Genomic DNA, 9,531 nt, shown 5'->3' on the forward strand with positions numbered 1-9,531 from the left:
TTTGTGTTGTTGGGTGTTGTTTGTACTGTTGGTTACAACCTTTGATTTTCAGCCAATGATAACATAATGTGATCACCCATGTAAACATTTACATTGCCCTATAACTTTTGATGTTTTCGTAATTGATTTTGCAAACACAGATGATGTAAACATCCACAGTACTATACTGGGTAAACTAACATTAGTATACACTGATGTAAACATTTACATCAGTGTACAATGATGTGAATGCTGAGATTACTGTCACTGTTGATTGTTGAATGTTGTTTAGTGCTTTTGGTTCCATCCTCTATTTTTCAGCCAATTAAATGTTCTTATTTGAATACCCAGGTCTTCCCATAGATTTTATGGCAAGCGAAAGAGAGACGAATCCCGTGCCAAAGTCAAATAAGAGACTCATTACATCATGAGGGCGCATGTATACCGTAAAGACATTGTTGCCAGCCTGGATCGCTTTAAATGGTGTCAAATAAGAGTCTCATTAGTACACATTTTTTTGAACCACAGAAAGACAGTGCAATGTGAAAACCTATAGGTGGGGGGTGTCCACCTATCACTGTTACCCAAATCTGTTATCCACATTGAAGACAATTTAGTGTCAATAGGTTTTACATATTGGAGCAGACTAGCTTAATTGTAAATCAAGTCCATATAACTGCTTGTACAGATATTTTTCAGTTAATATATGTATATGAATTTTCAGGGCTATTTTGCGTTGGTCATGCACATTGAGATTGTATTTTTTTTTTTTTTCTGACACATGACATGATGTGAATGTTCATATCACAGAATGATCGTACACTTTCTTATGTTTTAAACCATACTACATGGATATGAATATTGTTTAAAGTGTTCGTGTAACACAATATGACAGGTGTGAATATGATATTTCTTAACACAAGTCAATATTCACATCTATTAATTTGATGATGTGAATATTCACATCACAGCTTCTGGTTATTTGAATGACAATAACGATGTCATGAATATTCACATCTTCTGAGTTGATGATGTGAATGGTTATCTACTTTGATGTTGTTAACAGTAACAAGAAAGTGAACATTCACACCACAGAAATGTTTAAAATTTCAACTCATGTGCAATTATTCACATAATGTGATTATATTACACAAGTGTGAAAGTTAACACCATGCATTCATCCAAAACACAATAACATAAACATCAGATTGGTACCTTAAAAAATTAAAAACAAAACACAAATCAAATACTAATGCATTAGTATATTTGCCAACGCAACGTAATCTTATTGTAACACAATCTTTGCCAACTGACACAATCTTTGCCAACCGACAGAACAATGAAATAGAACCAGCAGACAACTCCCCCCATTTTTCACACAAACAGTCTACCAAATGCGAATAACACAATGCGTGGGCAGCATTTATTACAGTGGTACTGCAACCATATGTATACACCAACATCATAAAGGTATTCATCTCCTGTAAAAACACAACAACACAACAATCAACAATAATCCAAATCGATATGAAAATTCACATTATGCAAAAATTAGATGAATACATGTACAGTTCAAGTGTTACATCCATAATTCACATTAACAAGATGTGAATATTCACATTGATATATATACTCTGAATTATATCATCCACACAAAGCCTCATTAAGCAAATATCAAAGTAAAGTGAGAACATCCACATTATTCACATAATATTACCACGATGTAAACATTTACATTGCCACATATACTCTGAATTATATCACCCATACAGAGCCTCATTAAGCAAACATCAAAGTAAAATGCAAACATCCACATTCTTCACGTAACACTAACAAGATGTAAACATTCACATTGTTCCACAAACTCTGAACTATAGCAGATCAACATTCAACACTAATCTGATGACCTTCCCTCCACATGACCACGATGTAAACATTCACATTGATTCATAAACTCTGAATTATATCATTCACACAGAGCCTCATTATGGATACATCAAAGTAAAAGGAATATTATAACATTCTTCACATAATCTGAACGACCTCCCCTCCACAGTACCACGTATGATGCATGTAATTGAAAAACCAGAGCATCCGATCCATAGCAATAAAAAAACAGAGCATCTGATCCATCATAGAAATCAAAACATAAAGTGAACATGTATTCATAACCAAAATGATACTAACCTTAATCATGCAATCCTACAATTGTCCAGAAACTCGAAAACAACCACTTTGAAGTAGTTATACTCCAGAAAATGTGAAAATCGAACAATATGAAATTCGTCGTCTTCACTTGAAAATCACCGAACCAGAGCAACAATGAAACCCTAGCACATCAAAGTCTCAAAACGATAGAATGATAGCATGCAAGATCGAAATGTATCCATTTGAATTAGAATGATAAAAACTGCCAAAATTGAATGACGAAATCACAGGAACGTGTTATGTATTAACACAGTGTATATATATATATATATATATATAAGGGCATAATAGTCCATGTAAAAATATAAAATTAGAAAAATTGACTTTATGGAATAAAAAGAAAAGTATATGGGACTAATCAGGTTATAATATTCCTTTGTGGACTTAATGGGTTATAACAACTCTAAAATGGATTTATTAATAAAAATCCCATAAAAATATAAATATATATGATTAATTAGGTTATAATTTTCTTTAGTGGACTGGTTGAGTTAAAACACCTCCAAATGAGATTTATTAATAAAAAAATCCTTTTATTAATTACGCTTTTTAAATATATATTTATAATTCAAAAATACTTCAGTCTCATAACTTAATCAACTTATTTAGTTTTGGTTTTCAAAAAATTTTACTTTTTTATTTTTCATATGTTTTTTTTTGTTTTCAATGAATTTTTTTAATATTTTAAATATTTTTTAAAAATTTTTATAACATAAATAACTTAAAAAGTATAATATCTATAAAAACAAATTTAAAAAAATTACCTAATTATAAAAAATACGTAAAAAATACAAAAATTCATTTTATTTTTCATATTTTTGTGTATTTATTAATTTTTTAAAATAGTTTTTCACAAATATTTTACTATTTTACTATTAATTTGGTTTATTTGATTGTATATTTTGAAAATAGTTTTGGAGTGTGGAAGTTTAGGATGATTTGATTTGTTATAGTAAAATAGATGTATGTGAGAAAAAAATAATTAAAAAAGAGAGAGGAGAGAGAAAAAGTAATTAATCGATGAGTAGGAGAAAGAGAAAGTGATTTTGAAAAAAAAATTCAAAAAATTTCCAACCAAATAAGGCCTTCATCTCTTAAAATTCCTTCCCTATTATAAAAAATGAATTTTGACAGTTGTATTTTTAGAAATTTCTAATGTTTCTCCTTCTTAAATTTAAAAATAAAACCTAATAATCAATATTGAAAGTTTTTGAAATCTCTTTTAATTATAATCATTAATGTCTATTTAACATAGGAAATAATTAGTTATACCCTCTTGAGCTATACTCGTTTTTTTTTTCTTTTAAATATTTTATTGTTCATTGATTTTCACTATTTTAGATATACTTAAAAATTACCTATATTTTTTTTATATAAAAAAATCAATTTTTAAGACTTTATTTATAATAACTAATTTAAACTTTTTTATTTGTGAAAAAGTTAATTTATTTTTATGAAAAAAATTACTTATTAAGCCTGTTTTAAAAAGTTGGTTAAAAGTCAATTTTTGATTTTTTTATATCATATTATTTTTGTACTTTTTTACACGTTTTTAAAAAAAAAATAAAAAAATAAAAAAAATTACCTTTTAACAAACTTCTCAAAATAGACCTAACTCATTAAAAGACACAAATGTCCAAAATGAATAAACAATTTGAGACGTCGAGTTGAGGTCCTATTTAAACGTGTTTGAGAGGTAGCTTTGAACATCATGAAAGTTGATAATCTAAAGTAAATTATGTATTTCTTTGCTTTTCAATAATTATTATTTTTTATTTTATAAAAATTATTTTTATCCCATAAATTACAATACCAAACATTTTTACACAAAAAAAAGTTTAATTAGAAACAATTTCATTAGTTGAACCAAACAGTTCCATTAAAATGATCGTAAGCTAAGTTTTTTTTTTTTTTTAAAATATATATATATATATATATATTGGCAGTGGAAATACACGTTTCATTTTTTTTTTAATCATTATTTTTATTTTATTTTTGTTCGTTGATTCTAATATTCCATTAGTAAAGTCGTACCCAACACACAGATATGGAGAAACTGGTAACGGTTTAACTGGGCATTGTTTGACGATGTTGGAATTTCTCCTGAGGAAACCCCCCCTCTCTCTCTCTCTCATCTCAAAAAAAAATTATTGATTAATTCTGTGACACCACGTGATCACGCTCCTCACTAATCACACTGTATCTTAGGTTTGTTAATCACCTAACACAAATATGTAAGTCTCACATTCTCTATCAATCACAACATTATTAGACACTATAGGCACCCAACACAAATTTGTAAGTCACAATATCATTAGGCATCACGTAACAATACACAAGACTAACCAATAATTTCTCCTCATCTCAAGTCTGCTCAACACCTTACATGTGCATTACCTAATGTGCACACCTTTATATATACCTTATAACTAAAAAGAAAAATCACGTAATTTTAATTTTTTGAGTCGTAATTAAAAGAAAAATCATAAGTAAATATAACATGAGGTATAATTAAAAAATTTATGAACCATAACTAAAATAATGTCATAATTAAAAAAAATTAATCATTATTAAAAATAAATAAATAACATAACTAAACATCGTTTTAAAAGTATATAAATTAAAATTTCCCTTACCAACAACGCAACACCTTGAAATGATCACATTTTTTCGTTAAAAAAATATAATAACGTAATATCTGTGCATCCACGTAATTCTGATCTTGATTCAAAAATTCATCCCTTCACGTAATTTTCTATAAAGTTATGATAATTTATAATTTATAAATAAAATTATAATATTATAAAATTTTAAAATAATAGTATATATTTTTTTATTAAAATATTTTTAAATTATAAATTATCGTATTTATAAATTTTAGGGCAAATTACAAACATCCCCTCGAGATTTGGTGAAAATACAGATTTTCCCTGAGGTTTGAGAAATTACATCCCGCCCCCTGAGGTTTATATTTTCATAATAAATTGTCCCTTGAGATTTTTATTTTCATACAGATTCTCCCCTAATTTGTTATACAAATTTGACCTTCAGGGGACAATTTGTAATTTCTCAAACAGGGGGCAATTTGTAATTCTATTAATTTATAAATTATAATTTAAAACAAGGGCCAATTTAGAATTATGATAATTTATAATTTGTAATTTCATAATAAATTGTCTCCTGAAATTTTAATTATCATAATTCTATTAAAAAATTACACAATATTCTAATAAAATTTTATTAACTTTTTTTTGTTTTGTTTTTTCCACTCCTTACTGTCAATAAGGGAAAGAGAAATCACTCCTCCCTCTATGCGGTGATAATTTCATCAATTTATTTTTTTCAAAATTTCATTTATGCATATGAGTCTTGTTTGATAAATCTCAAAAATAAAATTTTAAAAATATAAAATTTATAATAATAAAACAAATATTGACATGGGCAGGCCCATAAAGGTTATAGCCCACCATTCAGGGCTCAATACATAACTCAAATACTAAGGCCCAGCACTTCCGAAACCCCATGTAGCAATAAGAACCAATGACATCAAGACACATGGCAAGAGAAGGGCAAGCCACATCAGCAGACAAATATCTGCAAAGTTATTGTCATGGCACATCACTATTAGTGAGGCCCCCTTACAGCATTTATTGCGATAACCCCTCTCCATCGGGACGGCACGCCCTCACCATGAACAAGGGAAGCTACAGCATAGACTTTCGGCCAAGGTGACAGGTCGGAAGGGACAATGAAATGATTACCATAGGATATAAGCAGACGTTGAAGACAATAAGAAGGTTAAGCTTTCTATCTCTAATCCATCACTACTCTCCACTTCTCTTTCTAACTTGCTCGTTGGAGGGTTCACTGGGGGACTCCTCGTTCCCCGTTGAACTCGTGTGCAGGTTTCCCAGTGGGCTTGTCATTCAGGCATAGGATTGAGAAGCGTGGATCAATCCGACTCGTTCTGCCTGGAACGAACAGTATCATCAGTTGGCGCCGTCTGTAGGAAGCTCTTACTTCGCGCGCCAGTTGTGCTCATTGTCGCCGGAGACCCTTCCCCGATAACCCCTTTCCTACCACCTGCCAAGGTGTATGGTCACGACTAGATCCATGGCTTCTTACGCCAATGTTCCCGATTATCAAGCCGATCCCCCCAACCCAAATAACCCACCACCGTATTTCACTGAGCTCACCAACAGCATTAACCGCTTGGTCGAGCAAAACCAAGCCTTGATTAATGCTCTTCTCCAAAGAAACCTTCCTATGCCTCCTCCACCACCTCCAAATATTTCCCTCAACCAAGAACGAGCCCCGAGCCATACTATCTTGCAGCCTAATCCACCCAACTTGGAAGGCTTACAACCCCCTTCCCCAGGTATAAATCTGCCACCTCGGGGCCCACAGCCATCGATCCCGGTACCGACCCCCGAAGGAGAGGCCAGCAGCGTCCAGCCCCCGCTGCCCTCCGGTAGTGACAACATCCCTCTTTGGGATACAGAACTCCAAGCCATGAAGCTCCAGCTCCAAGGAGTCATGCAGAACATACAGCATAAACCATCTACCACAGCCAACTCCCCATTTGTTGCTTCCAGCAGGGACAAACCTCTACCCCCCAAATTCAAAATGCCCACCATCCACTCTTTTGACGGTACGACGGACCTAGTCGACCACTTGGAGACCTACAGAACCCTTACGATCCTCCATGCATTCCCTGACGAAATTATGTATTGGGCTTTTCCCGTGACACTCAAGGGGTCAGCTCGACTTTGGTTTAGTCAGCTGCCGGCGGACTCTGTCTCCACCTTCCAACATCTCAGTGACTCCTTCCTCGGCCATTTCATTGGAGCTCAGCGCTAGTGACGTCCAGCAACCCAACTGCTCAACATCCGTCAGACCGAAGGGGAGTCGCTGCACAGTTTCGTTACCCGCTTCAACATTGAAGCTCTACAGGTAGCGAAAAACGATGACAAAGTCATCCTTACAGCTTTCATGGCCGGTCTGCAATCATCTGACTTCCTCTTCTCCCTCTCAAAAAACCCTCCGACCTCCATGGCAACCCTACTTTCCAAAGCCCAAAAATACATGAACGCCGAACATTCCCTAGCCGCTCGCCAAGACCCTGTGGCCAAAAACCACACCACCAGGGAGAAGAGAAAGGATTCAGACACCAACAACACCCAATATAATAACCGAACACCTCATTATACCAACCGACCCCCTCGAGTCGACCGGTCGGCACCAGCCCGTCCGCCCGGCCGGTTCGAGCGGTACACACCCCTCAATTCACCCATGGAACAAGTCCTCAATCAGATCCAGCGTGATTACCCCCTAAAGTGGCCCCAACCATCACGGACTCCTATCAATAGGAGAGACCAGTCCAAATACTGCCGTTTTCACCAGGACCACGGCCATAACACCGAGGAGTGTATTAACCTCAAGGACCAGGTCGAGGGCTTAATTCGTCAAGGACATCTCAGTCGATTCACAAGTACTCACCCTCAGCAGAGGCAACAGACTGAACCTACCAGAAACAACTGCCGGCGCACCCCTCCCCGACAACCAGCATAACCTAACCAAGGTCACCAAGGCAACCACGCCCCGCCTGTTGGAGAAATTAGAGTTATTTCCGGTGGGCTTGCTTGTGGAGGACCATCCCACTCGGCCTAGCGGGCTGAACTCAGAAAAATAAGGCAGGGCTCAGACAAAGAAGTTGTCACATTGGACCAACCCTCCAAACAGCCTAAATAGTGGACCGAGCCTATCACCTTTATAGACGCCGATTGCACAGGCATCCGTTACCCCCATGACGACCCTCTCGTCATCTCTGCCCTTCTCTCCAATTACAAGGTCAGACGGGTTCTCGTCGACTATGACAGTTCTTCAGACATCATCTTCCTCAATTGCTTCTGCCAGCTCAAGATCGGGGAAGAAAGTCTGTCCCCTCTCCAAATCCCTTTGGTCGGTTTCACGGGCGACTGGGTGACCTCCATTGGCTCCATCGATCTTCTCATGACAATCGGCGAATACCCTCGACAAACCACAAAGTTGTTCACCTTCCTTGTGGTCGACTGCCCCTCTGCCTACAACATCATCCTTGGCCGCACTGCCCTAAATGCTTTCCAAGCTATCACATCCACTTTCCACCTTGCCATCAAGTTTCCCACCGATCTTGGGGTCGACATAGTGAGGGAAGAGCAGACCATGGCAAGAGAATGTTATGTCGCCTCACTTAAAGAAGTCAAGCTCAGGGAGGCTATGATCATTGAAGGACTTGACGTCAGAGACGAGGACGAGCTGGTCAGAGGGGAACCAGTGGAAGAGCTTGTCGAGGTCCTCATCGATTCCACTAATCCGGCCAAAACTGCCAAGATCAGCAGCCAACTATACCCCCAGGCCAAGGCCGACCTTACCGCCCTCCTGATTGAGCACAATGATGTATTTGCATGGACCCACTCCGATATGCCGGGTATTGACCCCTCTTTCACCACACACCGTCTCAGCATTGAGCCCCATTTTCGACCTATTCGCCAGAAACAACGCATCTTTCACCCGGAGCGCAATAACCTTATTGTTTCTGAAGTAGATAAGCTCCTTGAAGCACAGTTCATCACAAATGCGGACTACCTCAGATGGCTGTCGAATATGGTCCTGGTTCGTAAAAATAATGGCAAGTGGTGGCTCTGTGTCGACTACTCCGACCTTAACCGAGCTTGCCCCAAAGATAGCTATCCTCTCCCTCGCATAGATCTGCTAGTTGACGCCACGGCCGGTCATCAAATGCTCAGTTTCATGGATGCCTTCTCTGGGTACAACCAAATTTTGATGCACTCGTCTGATCGGGAACATACCTCCTTCACCACCGACCGAGGTACCTACCATTACCTTGTGATGCCGTTTAGGTTGAAAAATGATGGGGCCACCTACCAATAATTAGTCAATGCTGTCTTTCATCACTAGATAGGCCGAAACATGGAAGTATATGTCGACGACAAGCTAGTCAAGAGCAAGCTCTCTACTGATCATCTGGCCGACCTATGAGAGACCTTCGCCACCCTACGAAAGTACCAAATGAAGCTCAATTCGGAGAAATGCGCCTTTGGCGTAGGATCTGGAAAGTTTTTGAGTTTCATGGTCAGTCAGCGGGCCATTGAAGCTAACCTTGAAAAGATCAAGGCCTTCATTGAAATACAGTCTCTTAGAACGGTTAAGGAGGTTCAGAGGCTTACAGGCCGAGTGGCCGTCCTCAACCGCTTCATTTCTCGTGCAACGGATAAGTGCCTCCCCTTCTTCAAAGTTCTTTGGCAAACTTTTGAGTGGACGGCCGAATCCGAAGAGGCCTTT

General features: G+C 37.0%; 1 long non-coding RNA gene across 1 annotated transcript; it reads right to left on the minus strand.

Annotated features, from left to right (window-relative positions):
* Window positions 1-1,079: 1,079 nt before the first annotated feature.
* On the minus strand, window positions 1,080-2,311 carry LOC145790660 (uncharacterized). The gene is made up of 2 exons (XR_014329573.1): window positions 2,167-2,311; window positions 1,080-1,460 (listed from the first exon to the last, which is right to left on the minus strand). It is a non-coding gene; the product is annotated as an uncharacterized LOC145790660 (long non-coding RNA).
* Window positions 2,312-9,531: the final 7,220 nt, after the last annotated feature.

This window comes from Camellia sinensis, chromosome 1, assembly GCF_055761805.1.
Source record: "Camellia sinensis isolate YWXY chromosome 1, ASM5576180v1, whole genome shotgun sequence".
NCBI lineage: Eukaryota > Viridiplantae > Streptophyta > Magnoliopsida > Ericales > Theaceae > Camellia > Camellia sinensis.